Source organism: Lissotriton vulgaris, chromosome 3_1, assembly GCF_964263255.1.
Source record: "Lissotriton vulgaris chromosome 3_1, aLisVul1.2, whole genome shotgun sequence".
NCBI classification, from domain to species: domain Eukaryota; kingdom Metazoa; phylum Chordata; class Amphibia; order Caudata; family Salamandridae; genus Lissotriton; species Lissotriton vulgaris.
In genome coordinates, this window is record NC_141689.1 from 1,649,563,070 (window position 1) to 1,649,579,412 (window position 16,343).

Below are 16,343 nucleotides of genomic sequence, written 5' to 3' on the forward strand. Positions count from 1 at the left end.
GGCAGTATCCGGACCAGGAAGTACGATTCGTTCCAGCGAAACTCAGTGCGACCCTTCTCCTACTGGTCCTGAATACAGCCGTAAAAGCACAGTCCGGACCGAACCCCACATCGGTACGCGTCATACACGACATGAACCCCATTGTCCGTGTCATCCCAGGCCTGTATGCCTACGACCTCGTACATAGAAACCGACAACGGCGCAGACGGTGAGTACAATGTACCGCAACAACGGAAGTGTACATGTACGGTGCATCACACGCTAGCGCATATCACCATTGCAATAGTGATACGTGCTGCATATACGCCATTAATGTTGGGGTTGGATGCGCCACACGCTAGCGCATATCACCATTGCAATAGTGATACATGCTGCACACACGTCTGTAATGTTGGGGTACGGTGTGTCACATCTGAGTGGTGGGTGGAAAAGACTCCCAGCAGTGTCTAACAGAATGGGGGTGTGTGGTTATGACTCCCAGCAGTGCCCAGACATAGGAGGGGTGGGTGGCTATGACTCTCAGCAGTGCCCAGAAATAAGAGGGGTGGGTGGCAATGACTCCCAGCAGTGCCTAACAGTATGGGGGTGGGTGGCTATGACTCCCAGCAGTGTCTAACAGTATGGGGGTGGGTGAGAATGACTCCCATCAGTGCCTAACAGTATGGGGGTGGGTGGCTATGACTCTCAACATTGCCTAACAGTATTAGGGTGGGTGGCTATGACTCCCAGCAGTGCCCAGACATAGGAGGGGTGGGTGGCTATGACTCCTAGCAGTGCCCAGACATAGGAGGGGTGGGTGGCTATGACTCCCAGCAGTGCCTAACAGTTTGGGGGTGGGTGGCTATGACTCCCAGCAGTGACTAACAGTATGGGGTATGTGGCTATGACTCCCAGCAGTGCCCAGACATAGGAGGGGTGGGTGGCTATGAGTCCCATCAGTGCCTAACAGTATGGGGTGGGTGGCTATGACTCCCAGCAGTCCAAACAGTATGGGGGTGGGTGGCTATGACTCCTGCCAGTGCCTAACAGTGTGGGGGTGGGTGGCTATGACTCCCAGCAGTGCCTAACAGTATGGGGGTGGGTGTCTATGACTCCCAGCATTGCCTAACAGTATGGGGGTGGGTGGCTATGACTCCCAGCAGTGCCCAGACATAGGAGGGGTGGGTGGCTATGACTCCCAGCAGTGCCTACCAGTATGGGGGTGGGTGGCTATGACTCCCAGCAGCGCCTAACAGTATGGGGGTGGGTGGCTATGACTCCCGGCATTGCCTAACAGTATGGGGATGGGTGGCTATGACTCCCAGCAGTGCCCAGACATAGGAGGGGTGGGTGGCTATGACTCCCAGCAGTGCCTAACAGTATGGGGGTGGGTGGCTATGACTCTCAGCAGTGCCCAGACATAGGAGGTGTGGATGGTTATGACTCCCAGCAGTGCCTAACAGTATGGGGAGGCTGGCTATGACTCCCAGCAGTGCCCAGACATAGGAGGGGTGGGTGGCTATGACTCCCAGCAGTGCCCAGATATAGGAGGGGTGGGTGGCTATGACTCCCAGCAGTGCCTAACAGTATGGGGGTGGGTGGCTATGACTCCCAGCAGTGCCCAGACATAGGAGGGGTTGGTGGCTATGACTCCCAGCAGTGCCCAGACATAGAAGGGGTGGGTGGCTATGACTGCCCAGCAGTGCCTAACAGTATGGGGGTGGGTGGGTATGACTCCCAGCAGTGCTTAACAGCATGGCGGTGGGTGGCTATGACTCCCATCAGTGACTAACAGTATGGGGGTGGGTGTCTATGACTCCCAGCATTGCCTAACAGTATGGGGATGGGTGGCTATGACTCCCAGCAGTGCCCAGACATAGGAGGGGTGGGTGGCTATGACTCCCAGCAGTGCCCAGACATAGGAGGGGTGGGTGGCTATGACTCCCAGCTGTGCCTAACAGTATGGGGTGGGTGGCTATGACTCCCAGCAGTGCCTAACAGTATGGAGGTGGGTAGCTATGACTTCCAGCAGTGCCCAGATAAAGGAGGGGTGGGTGGCTATGACTCCCAGCAAGGCCCAGACATAGGAGGGGTGGGTGGTCATGACTCCCAGCAGTGCTTAGCCATAGGGGTGTGCATTTCCACCATCATACAACAACTACATGCCTGTATGTGTACATCCCTAACCTCTAACACTCATGATGGTAGCATATCAACACATCACTCACAGCAGTGACCTACTTCACTGAGAATGGTATCCTGTCACACACTGCGTGAAACACCACATGTGTGTTTTGTCTGATACCACATGCTTATCCACCCATGGAGTAGGCAAGCACACACACACCCCTCCATCATGACTCAATAGTGTGTAGTCATGTAACAGACCACCAAACAAATGAAGCACAAATGGACTAATAAAGTGTCATGTACAGGTGGTGAAACATGTACTCCCTCATGGAAGGAACAGGGTACAAAACCCCTAAATACAAAGCACTGAAATGTGATTTGTGTGCACAAATTAGCTGCATTACAAATTGAATCATAAGGTCAAGCCTGATAACATTGTCATGCATACTGTGAAAAAGTATGATGGTCTCCCTGAAGGCATACTACATACTACAAACCCAAGCACAGTGAGTAGCATGGATGGCACAGACCAATGTTCAGAATTTATTTGTGAGCAGGCATGGCCATTGCTGAAGGGAATGTACAAAGAAATAGGAAATCTACACAAAAGTCAACACAACAATTGTGCAACTGGCTGTCATGAAGATCACATGTGTCACTGAGGAAGTGACACACTTTGGGACTATGTCCGTATGCAAACTGAACACACACACACAAAGAGCAATTGCTGCAACATTGTGAAGGCACATAGATACTATGGTCCAACTCATCAACATCATTAAATAGATATCTTACACAATCCCTAAACATTACCATGACAACAACTCCTAGGCACCCAGCACCTAAAGCAAGTACCAGAAATCCAAATGTTTGGAAAGAAAAATAAAATGCTTTATTCAGCAGCAAAAGAAAAAGATGTTAGTAATCAGTCCTGGATATTACTAGGCCAATGGCCAGTCCAAAATCACATTTGTTGTTGGGGGAGATAATGGAGTCTCACAACCCCAAACTTGCCTGCACACGAATGAATCAAAGGGTCGGTGACCCGTGGGGGGCATCATCTTGGACAGGGTCTGGCTCCGCAGGGACAGTAGAGGGAAGGGTAGGTGTTGTGGGTGCAGGGGTGGTAGAATCCTCCCCAGTGGTGAGATGGTCCGAAAAGCTGCTCACAAACCTACTGCTGCACACAGCAGCCAGGTCTGCCAGAGTACCACCTGCACACGGGGACTTAATGGTAGTGGAGGTAGAGGATTCTGCATCTTGCGGAAAATTAATGTGGCTGCGTGTGTGATGTCTGTCCCCTCTCCCTGTGGGTGTGCCTATATCCCCCTGAGATTGGGTGCCTGCAGATCTGAGCTTTGACTTCCATGTGGGTGTGCTGGGTGTCTCTGTTGGGGTGTGTGATCTGGTGCATCTGCGTGTATGGTGGACTGGTATGGGAGAGGGGGATGTGGATGGGTCTGAAGGAGTGGGGGGTGACGCTGCAGGAGGGCAAGTGCTGCCGTCAGTGTTGACTCTATGGACGACAAACTCTGACGTTGATCAGACATGTTAGCTGACATGACCTCCAATGAATGACAACAAATGTGTCAAGATTTGTGTTTGACCATGGAGGACAGTCAGCATAGACATCTGACCAACCTGAATCTGCCGGAGTAAGTCCGCAGACTCAGCACTGAGGGAAGCAGGGGAGACAGGGGCAGGGGCTGCGGTGCCGGGGACGAAGGTCACACGGGGGCAGCACGCACCAAAGGGACCCTAGCAAGTGGGAGGGTGGAGATGTGTCTGGAGGAGGAGGGGACAGACAGAGTGGGTGCAGATGCTGTAGCTGCGTATTCCCCCTCCTCCTGGGAGTCTGAAGCCGAGCCGTCCGCATGGTATGATGTGTCTTGCTCATGGGGTCCGGTCATCTGACTCCCCTCAACCTCTGTGCCACTGCCTCTCTCGGACTCCTCAAAGCTGGTGGCATTGCGGCTGGGTCCCTCCGCCTGGTCCGTGCTTGTGTCTCCTCCAGTTTCAGTTGATGATGCTGTTGGCAAGGAGAAAGTAAAAAACTGTATCAGTCACCTGTACACATCAGACACATGAGCACAAAATCTTTTGGGCACATTTCAAATCATGGCATGCATCATGAGTAACATGCCACATAACTCAGCACATATTTAAGACTGTTACTGTGCAGTTGTAATAGACACAACTCTCCTTGGATACAAGGATACAAGTAACAGACCAGGCCACAATGTGAATGAGAGTCACAATGATGATCCACTGTATGTCAAGAAGAGATCAGGTTTTGATCCATCACCGTTCTGTTGCCCACTCTGTCACCCCAGTACAGACATGGTCATGTACCAATCTTAATGACCCTGTGCCACAGGGGAACAGTACTGCCCGAACTGCCAAGTACTGCCATCCCTGGGCCAGAAAAAAGCTTTCTAGGACTGGTCACTGGCATCATAGCCATCTGCAGCCAGGCTTGTGTGAAACCCTGATCTGGATACAAGCAAGCATGGCTGAAGACGGCTGTAATGCCAGAAACCGGTCCCAGGAAGCTTGTTGCCAGTCCAGGAAAGGCATGGCTTGGCAGTTCCGGCTGGACTGTTCCCATGAGGCACATGGTCAGACTGATTTGCACATGACCATGTCTGAACTTGGGTGGCAGAGTGGCCAACAGAACGGTGATGGATCAAACCCTGATCTATTGACTGTGTGTGAGTGATTGATTGGTACAGATGATCCCTCCATCACCACCCCTTTTTGTGGCACTCCTCACAGGGGCATCTATCACCAGATCATACAGTTGCTAGCACATAACACGCACAGGCTGTCAAGTGAATTGGCCCACATGTCCAAAATCAGGACAATGCCTAAGCTAATGTGCGTGCAATTGTGAATATCAAAATCATTGCAGCATTGTAGACACACCTTCAACCACATGGTAAATGTGAATACAGCAGTGTGCACATGAAGACAAAACTGTGTTGCAACACCAATGCATACATGTTGCACAAATCGATGCGGAAAAATAATCTCTGTGAGCAAACAACATAGCCTGTAAAGCCAACAATGACAGCTTGTCCAGCATCACTGGATAAGTGCATAGAGATTATTTCACATCAGAAATTACATACACAGCTCACCACTGACAATGCTAAACAGGCAGGCCCATCACACCTCTCCTGCCCAACACACCCATTACTCCATCAATGTGAGTTATACAGCTCAAGAAGAGAAAACTCAGAATCAGGGTATCAATAACTGTGCTGCAATTTAAAAAACCCAATGTCTCCTCGTGTGCCTGCCCATCCATATTAGTCACAAACAACCAGCAACATATTCTTGTGAATAGACACAAAGGCCCTGCCCAGTGTGAGTATGCCCAAGCCACATTTTGTAGACATGGACAGTGTGCACATGTAGCTAACACATGAGGAATACAAAGTATACCAGGGAAAAATGCCACTGAGGCATACCCGTGCTGAACTCCATGTTGAGACTCATGATCATTCACAAAAATCATGAAGGGCAAACACAGTGCACAGGTTACGGAACAGGTAAGGTACCAACACGTGTCACAGACCTCCCACCAACATGATGAATTGCTAAGCAATATGCATACAAATACATTGCACCCTAAGAGTACATGTGCAAAAACAAAATACACAAGGCAGGGGATACATGTGGAGGAGGGGAAGGGATGTAAAATAGCATCAGCCTAATATGTGGATTTGAAAATGCAATGCATACATTGTCTGTCTAACCAGATCACCCCACCTGTGGGAGTGTTACCCAGAGCATGTGGGGGGTGAGGGGACGGGTGCTGCCATACCGGCGTTGAGCTTCAAGCTTCAGTTGGACCCGGGCAATACGGCGGGTCCAGCACCGGATGTACTGCCACCTCTTCCTGATGTTACGGATCCTTCGGCAAGGGCCCCCCACAGACCTGACAGCCCTGACAGCCCTGTTGATGTCCGACCAGATCTCCCCCTTCACAGAGGCAGTTACCTGTTGGAAAGACAAAGTGAAACAACATAAGTACACCTGCTCCATGTCCCGAAGACACACACTTGCACCACATTGATGATGACTACAGGGCATAGGATGCTGACAGGACTTGCAACATTGTCCATGTGAATGTGGCCTGTGAGCAAACACAAATGCACTACATGCCTTTTAAAGGCAACAGATGCCATAAGGTGTGAAAACCACTCACTGAGCATGTAACACACTTAACAAGACATGCAACAGCGGGTTGATGGACAGCATGTGACATGCTGTCACATATCCCACAATACCAAAGAACCCTCAGCAGACCACACATACACACCCTGGCACACATCATCTGCTTGTCAGTGTCAACAGTGCATACAACCCTCACTTTGCACATGTCACACTTGACCAAGATGTGACACAGGGGTCATGCTAACTGTCCAAGTCATGCACACGACACTGCATACTTGTAACATCAGATGGCTACAGCTGTGGCATATGCCATGCAGCTGTGTTGCAGAACATCACATACACACTTTGCCAGGTGACAACAAACATTCACACTCTTCAATGTCCATGAGTTAAAACCATGCATTTGGCCAACATCTACACAGGTCACAAAAACCAATTAACACCAGTGAGTACATTCATCTGTCACTCTGGGGGAACACTGCTACACCTCAGTAAATGATAGTAATAACACTTTCAAGGTGTGGCACAGCAGAATGTGTGAATCACATTGCATTGAATGTCACAGTTAGCACAACGCCGCTAAGCAGTGAACACCATTGAACTACATCATTCACTGTATGGGAGATACCACAATGTCCCAATGTCCACACCCGGCACTCACTCAAAACCACATTGCATGTCTGTTCGACAAATACACAATGGCTGTAGTGACACTCACACATTCATCACTCACCGGCTCCCCTGGTTCCCCATACAGATTGCTGTAGTTTGGTAGGAGGGCATCCAGCAGGGCTGAATGCAGGTGCCCTCTCCATGGTCAGCAACATAAGGGCCCAGGAAAAGCAGAGACAGCAGCAGTGTAGTCCACTCCAATGTTGTGCAGGCAAGTGCCCTCTCACAGCCACATGCAGCCTTAATTCAGTGCTGCTGAGGGGCTGTCAGTCTCAGGAGTAGAGTGTGATAGGCCATATTACTTAGCATCCTATGTTTCATCCTATCCCATTCCACATAAGGCCCTGACACACATTTGCATGGTTTATAAATTGAGCTTTAGCTCCACAACACATTTTGCAACATTGTATAGTTTTTTCCAACTGAATTTTGCAGGACACCTGTAGCACACAATCAAATCTCAGTTTCCATGACAACCAGCCTGCATTTTGGGCATTCTACTCGTCCCCTAGGTGTTCCCTATGTATTTTCTGGGATCCCCACACAAGTATGGTGTGTTTTCCGTCGCGATGACCACATGTACAATGGTGAAACGATGTGCAGACACACACACGCAATGGTGGGGTACGGTCCGCTCGCGTATGACACGATTACAATAGTGAAACGATGCACACACACACACACACGCAATGGTGGGGTATGGTCCGCTCGCGTATGTCACGATTAGAATAGTGAAACGATGCACACACACACACACATGCAATGGTGGGGTACGGTGCGTTGTACAGGGTGCATTCCACAGGTTGGAGTTGACGCAGGGGGACGGTGCATTGTACAGGGTGCCTTCCACAGGCTGGAGTTGACACAGGGGGACGGTGCGCTGTACAGGGTGCCTTCCACAGGCTGGAGTTGAGGCAGGGAGACGGTGCATTTTACAGGGTGCCTTCCACAGGGTGGAGTTGATGCAGGGGGACGGTGCGTTGTACAGAGTGCCTTCCACAGGCTGGAGTTGACGCATGGAGACAGTGCATTGTGCAGGGTGCCTTCCACAGGCTGGAGTTAACGCAGGGGGACGGTGCATTGTACAGGGTGCCTTCCACAGGCTGAAGTTGATGCAGGGGGATGGTGCATTGTACAGGGTGCCTTACACAGGCTGGTGTTGACACAGGGGGACGGTGCGTTGTACAGGGTGCCTTCCACAGGCTGGAGTTGGCGCAGGAGGGTGGTGCATTGTACAGGGTGACTTCCAAAGGCTAGAGTTGACGCCGGGGGATGGTGCGTTGTACAGGGTGCCTTACACAGGCTGGAGTTGGCGCAAGGGAAATGTACATTGCACACGCTCTCGTATGGCACCATCACAATTCAGAGACGATGCACACAGTGATGTGACGTGACATGGCTGTGTACCTTGCAGTCAGCTTTCTGGATGTGATGCCTACCTTCTTATGCAGGTCAGATGAGGTGTGTCACTAATGTGATATATTGTCCTGCTTACTCCGACCAGCACAGCAGCTCATTTGTGTGCATGTGATGTCCATTTCACAGACAACAGGTGTATTTGTTGTCATGGTGGAGGGCCAGCTAACTGCCATATGTGTCCTGGATGTATTGGCCAGGCCAGAGTCAATAGTGATTTGATGTGTTGTAGCATTGTTGCTTATGCTATTTACAATTTTATCGTAGTTGTCTGACAGTATTTTCCCAATTACTCCTAAATATGTTGTGCAGGACACCGCCTCTACCAAGGCCTTTTCCAGACTTGGAGACCATGAGGGAACGCGACTGCATCCGCCGTTACCGATTCACTCGGGAGTTGATACAGGACTTGACGGACAGGCTGGAACCACATCTCCGACCACTACACAGGTATCCAACAGCGCTGACACCCAAGCTAAAGGTGATGGCAGCCCTACATTTCTTTGCTACAGGTACGTTCCACTTCACCATAGCTGATGTGGGAGGAATGTCCCAAACCATGCTCAGTCGTGTCCTACGTGATGTGTTAGGTGCTATGTTGGGCCACATTGATGAATTTATCACATTTCCTACTCCAGAAGAGTTGACAGATGTCAAGGGTGAATTTTTTGCCTTGGGACAGATGCCACATGTAATTGGCTCAATTGATGGAACGCATGTGGCCTTGTTGCCACCACAGGTTCAGGAACAGGCCTACCGCAACAGGAAACATTACCACTCTATAAATGCCCTGGTGGTGTGTCTTGCTAACATGCTGATTTCCCATGTTTGTGCACGTTTTCCAGGATTGTGCCATGATGCATTCATCATGAGGCGTAGCAGGATACCACAGATAATGCTGCAGCTGCGCACCCATCTGGCATTTCTTGTTGGTTTGTATACTCTGTTTCTCATGTATGTCTCAAGGTCATAGTATTTTCAAATGGCATCTCATGACACACTCATTGACATGATGTATATTTGTAGGAGATGCGGGATATCCCAACATGCCGTGGCTCATGACTCCGCTATGCAACCCGAGAACAGCTGCAGACCACCGTTACAATAATGCACATGGGCAGACCAGGTGAGTGATCGAGCGGACGTTTGGACTCCTGAAGAGCTGGTTCAGGTGCCTTGATAAGACTGACGGATCCCTACCATACACCCCGGTCAAGGTGTGTAACATCTTCATCGTGTGCTGCATGCTGCACAACATGGCAGTAGAGAAGGCAGTGCCACTCATCCTGGATCCTGAGGTGCTGGAACATCCACCCGTTGAGCAAGAAGGCCTTGGCCAGGATGCAAGTGATGAGGAGGAGGAGGAGAATGATATCCGGAGTCAGCTTATACGCAACTTTTTCTCTTAATGGTGAGTCACTTGAAAATAGTGTGCTAGCTTGGACCATAGCATAGCATGTGTAGCCTAGTGGGTGACCAGCTAACTGTATGCAACGTCACTTTGATGTTTTTTGTGATGTGTCACACAAGTGCTGATGTCATGACACAGAGATGCACAATGAGTGATATTGGAATCGATAAGTGTATTACATTGTTAGTGTAGTCTATATGCCCATGTCTGTATGGAAATATTCTGGACATTAACGCTTGTGTGCCTGTCATGCTCAGGTCACCCTGCCTGTTGTCTGTTTGTGTCATCTTAGTCCTCCTGCTATTCCTCATGATGATTGCAACGTGTGGCAAATCAGTGTTCCATGCATGGACCTGTGGAAATGTCAGTTTGGGTAAGGAATACAAACAGGCCATTTTGGATTGGCATGGTGTTTGAATGTGTGGAAAATGTTCTTGAGCATACATACCTGTCTCATTACCATGGAGGAAATTTCATGTTGCTACACTCCCATGACAGGACAGTCACCATTATTGACAGTTAACTGTTGTTGGGTTGTGACTCTGGTGAATATTTCAATTTCAATCTTTATTTCGTTGCATTGCAACATAAAATATAACAATAAAATGTACAGTTCATGGTAAAATATACAACAATATAACATTCATTATAATGGGCGTCCTAATACTACATTACTTCTACATTTCATCAAGTTTAACACATTAGCTAGTATTTCATCAAATAAAGGCACATAATTTACAGTTTCAGTTTGGCACAGTATCAAATAAATATTAAAATGTTTAAAAAAATAGAAAAGTTAAAAAGACATTAAATTGAATTTGAACAACCAGAATTAAAAATGCGATGCCTTGGCTTTGTTCATGGTTTCGGAGAGTCTGAATAAGCAACTTTCTTTAATTTAAAATGAAAGAGATAATTTCCTTCTAATAAAATAGGTGGACAATAGAAATGTACTAATACCGAACACGATTACTTGACTGGTGTCCGTGCTTAAGATTCTGCCAGCTTCCCTATGGGAAGTAGAGCCGATGTTACGGCACAAGGGGACTATCCACTTTTTCCTTGCTTTGTCATAACTAGGACAAAAAAACAGTATGTGGAAAATGTCCTCCCTTTGGTTATTAGTGCACAGGGTACAATGATCTTTATCAGTCTTCCCCCATCTTTTCTCAGTTACTTTTATCCTCAACGTTCCGTACCTACATTTTAAATATAAAGATTTGGCCAGTGGAGGTTGGATTTCATCAAGAAATTGTTCGAATAGAGCCTCATTTTTTGCCAAAAGAAATTTTTCAGTGAGAGGACCGTGAGTTCTTGTATACACAGAATCGTAACTCACATATGACCAAAAGCTTAATTTGACAATTTTCTTGGAAGTTGAGTTTAGAGATCCAGGCTTGTTCCAAAAGTGTGATAATCCGAGCTTGGTAAGCCAGTTTTTTACATGCTTAAACCAGAAGATCTTATTGTCCCTATCAAGCTCTAATACTTCCTTCAGCCCGTTTTTATAGTCAGATAATTCCATGGTTGTCCATAATCTGACCCACAACAGCAATGGTCTCAATATAGCCTGCTGATCTGTGTGGTTAATGTTTAGGTCTAAGAATAGGGGTATCAGGGGGATATTGATTGGAACTTTTAATAGTCTCCTGACAAATTTGTTCTCCAGTACTTCAAAAGTTTTTTTGCATACTGGCCCCCAGATTTCTGCCCCGTACAAGGAGGCGGATTGTACCTTGTATCTAAAAAGCTCTATTGCTGGAGTAACTGCTTTGTTCACACTTTTGTTGTACCTCTGTGTTATTGGGAAACAGTTTTGTTTGAACACCAATTTATATTTTTCCAATTGTGGGCCCCATCCCATTACAGAGTCCATCAAGACCCCCAGGTAAGTAAAACTGTGCTCGTAGTCTAATCTTTGCCCATTTAACATTAAGTTCTTTTTAAAAGTTTTATGCGGGTTCAGTGCCATATATTTTGTTTTTTTTATATTAATTTCTAATCCTTTATGGATACAGTACTGTTGGAACCTGTCTAATAGGATCTGTAGGCCACGTGGCGTTTGCGAGATTAAAATTGTGTCATCCGCGAAAAGGAGGGACGCAACGCGTTCCCCTCCCAGTCGAGGAGAATCGTTATCGCAATTTTCCATATAGGTTGCAATGTCGTTTACATAAAGGGAGAATAGAGTAGGGGCCAGGACACAGCCCTGTCGCACTCCCCTTTTTATCGGGATCGGGTCTGCGAGTTCCCCATTTGGGCCCCATCTAACCTTAGCATAATTCTCCCGATGCAATCCTATTACAAGTTTTAATAATTCGCCAGGCAGCCCTTGCCTATTCAGGATTTCCCAAAGTAGATCTCGTGGAATGAGATCAAATGCTGCCCGTAGGTCTACAAAGGTCACATACAAGTGACCTTTGCGGATGATGACATACTTCCAATACAAGCAGCATAGCCTGAATACTTGATCAATAGTACTTGTTTTGCTTCTGAATCCCGCAATACATCAATGTGTATTAAACTGGTCAACAACACATTGCTGATGGCACGTGTTGACATTGTGTGGGACATCCCAACCTCAGGCTCTGTTGGGAATTGTAGCCTAACTGTGTGCAGCTGGATGTGTCTGGCTCATCCCCTCAACCTTGTGGACCAGTACAGCTGGTTTTCCTCAAAACCATGTCGTGTTGGTGTGTTCCAGGGTATGTTCCACATGTTCGGTCAACTGTCCTGTGAGTCTGTTTGTATGGATGCATTGCCCCTTGTGCCAGTATGTCATGTCACTGTCATGTCGCAACCACAGTGCCGGTGGAGAACACAGCTTTGCAAGCCTTCTCTGTAAGTTGATGTTAACTTTCAATTCCCATGATGCCAGGTATGTAGTGCTGATGACATCACAACCTTGTATTGTAGCAAATCTATTGGCTTCCATGAAACCAGTCGCATGATGTTTATCCCAGGATCCTCTTGTGATGTGCTGCATGTCCTGGTCACGGTAGGGGTGGTAGTGTTTGTCTGCTACTCATTGCTCTCAGTTAAGTTTGTTCCCACCTGCCTGTCATGTTTCTCACAGTAGGGAAAGCCAGGGAATGGCTCCTGCAGGCCTTCCTTGTGTTTACATAATTCCCTTCCTCATTGGATGAGCTTCTTACGTATCTTACGGGTGATGTGTAATTTCCATTCATGACCCTCAACGTGTCACAGGGTGAACTACCCATTGTTGGCTTTGTGGGAGTAGCACTGCTACACCTTAAATGTGAAAATTTTTGCAGCCGCAATCATACACTGTGAAAAACTTGATGACTGCCAGGTTCTAATTGCGTTGGAGCAGCCATGTGACCATTACACAGCCTTCATTTCTGCGGCAAAATCTGCTTCCCAATATGTTTGCTCGTTCAATCCTCAGATCTCATATCATTGCAAAATCTGTGATCCAAAATATGATTCTGTGGCTGTGGTCACACTGCACAGGTGTGACTTTTACAGTATATTTTTCTGAGGCATTCTGTGACTCAGTGACAAGAAGTGTGGAATCCTTATGCTTGTTTAACTTTGTTTCAGATCTCCCTCCCTGCTGTTCCCATCCTCTCCTTCCCTCGCCTGATCACCCTTTTGTGTCTGTCAATTGGACTCAGACCAAGGGGCTATTGGGAGATGGGCCCCTTTTAGCATCGTACCACTCTGAGGATCAAAGGTACCGACAGTCCCTGGCAGTAGTGTTAAGATAGTTTGACCAGCATTACAGGTAACCTCATTACATGACTGTTATTGTCTTCAGAGCAACGCCACTGGGCATGTACATTTTCTACAGCAGCATGGCCTCACAACAAACTAGATACTAATGTGTATAAACTGTGTTTTACTACAGTACATTGTGCATCACTGATGTAACGCCAGCTCTCCTGCCAGTCTGCATGTGTCATATTTGGAATTGTTTAAGATGATTCTCCATATGTGGTGATGTGTACTGTGGCAACATGCATGCTGTTTGTAATGGGTAATGGACCATATTATGCATGATCTACATGGTTGGGTATGTGTTGTTTAGCTTGCTACCCACAACGTTCAGGCTACACCTGATGACGCTGTATGTCCTGTGGCCCACTTAGCCTTTTGTTGACTAATCCTGTTGCCATGTTCATTGGTGATTGTTCACCCATTTTCTTACAGAGATCCATGGGTAACCAGACACTACTTCCATTACATTCACATGTAACTTAATGCCTTGCAATTATACTTGTCTTTGTGTGTTACTCTAGCATGTTATGTCAACCCTTCTGCCATCATGTGTTCACTTCCTCCTGCTGCTGCATCCCCTGTGATAATGCTACACCGAGTGCCCCGATTCTGCAACACACACACACCTACAAGATACTCTTCCAACCATCCGTTCCAGAAGCATGCCACATCTTGTTTGTGCCACTGTTGCACAACCTCCATGCCATAGGCAGGGCTGTCAACACCTGCAACGTGCACACTGCAAGACACTCTGGTCATTCCATGATGCAGGTGACACAACAGACTCATGCTCATGCCACCCTCCACAAAGTGAACACCAGACAATCATCCACCTGGTATCAGGCAACCCCTAAGCGCACCCATGACAGCTTCTCAGGCTGTGTGTGCAAATGATACAGACAACACTGCGCTGCACCACATAACAGTGCATGTACATTAAACAAGGTCATGTGCCTCGTACTGCACACAAGCTACTTCCACCAGCACCACTTTGTACTCTGTTATCTCATCAACACAACAGCACCAAACATTGGCTTCATTACTGTGACGTGGTAGTGCGCAACTTCAGCACACTACTTCTACACTGCAATCACAGACGGATAGTAGACCAACCACAGTGTACTCAAGCACAATCCAGGATTATGATAGGCCAAAGTTTATGAGGTACACCCTCAGAGTCACATTCAACACCAAGGTCACACTCAGCATTGTCAGACATCTGCACATCCGGTATTACGCCAACACCCTGACCACCCTCAGTGTAACTATCATCTTCAGATCTCCAAGCCTACACACAATTTGGCTAAGACATCTACAATGATTATCATATTCATTTATTCTCCACACATTTTACCCAACGTGGGGTCCTTTTGCATGCAGTTCTCAAAGTCCACACCATCACTCCCTCATGCTGCAAGTCACTACACATGCTGGACATGACCTTCAGATAGATCCACTCCTAGTCAAGACAGACAGACACCTAAGTCTACAACACCAGCCACCTCAACTACAGAGAAACCTCTACACAGTAACAAGGGCCAGACTCCAGGAGTACTTGTGTACATCCAGGGTGCATTCACAGACCTCATCCTCAACATCCCCTGCAACTACCACATGACCGTCCACCTGAGATACTTAAAATAGTCCCACAGTCAACCGCATGATCACCTTCATACTCCTCATCCACACTCAGTAGGCACTCCACAATCCCAGCCCAGAAACATATATAGATGTCTACCATCCAACACCCTGCTGCCTTAAGTCTGTCCTGCCACCCTCGCCCTGGGCCAGATTTATCACATCAACAGTACAACTGCATGCAGGATATAGTTCTCCTACCTCAACAGACAGCCCTGGTACTCTCTCCGTGGACACCGACACATTACCCATGAGCTCTACACCTCATATGAATCTTCTGTAAATGTCTGTCATGGGAGTATGGCAAGCCACCACCCACTTCAGCAGATAGTATCCATCATGGGTGATTTTTGCCTTCAAGTTTTTGTAGTTGATGATATATTGTGACCTATGTGTGTCCTCAACCGGACTCACATCCCAGTGCATGGATGGCTTGAGTTAGTTCTACACTCTGGCATACTTTGGCATATCCACACAGTTTTGTTGACTCTAGATACAAAAATTCAACGTCAATGTGAATTGTGTTTGTCATATTTATTATAAAATCTTGTGCGGGAAATGTGAGTAGGTGCTATGTGCTGTACAAAAATCCCAGGAATTCAAAGTTCACACAGGAGATGTGATGCCTTACAGTTTGGGTCAACAGAGTCCAGTCCACAGTGTTTGGCATCATTGGTCAGACTGCGACCAGCAAGTGCATTTGGGAGAGTGGGACAGTCAATAAGGTTAGGCTGATGCACACATAGGCAAGATGCCAGACCAGGTGACCTGGGAGTTGCGCATGGCCCACTGCCTCTCAGTGTCTTTTCCGTGGACGACCCATCTTCCTTGTGGGACCCTAATGTGCAGGCCTTGACAATGCCTGGGACGCTCCGTCAGACAATTCCTCCTCCTCCTCCCTCCCTGTGCCTGGTGTTGTTCTTTGCCTAGATGTTTCCGGCCTGGTGACACAGGGAGGGTGCTGTATGTTGTCAGAGATCCGATGGAGAGATTGGCTTATGTCCCTCTGCACCGTCAAGAGCTCATCCAGTCTTGCCTCTATCCGCCCTTGGTGTCGTCGTTGATTGGCGTTTTGCTAGGCCTGCGGCTTTTGGATTTCAGTGAGGGCCACCACTACCTGACTGAACTCCCTGGTGTCCCGCCGGTATGCCTCCATGATGTTGTGCTGTCCAGA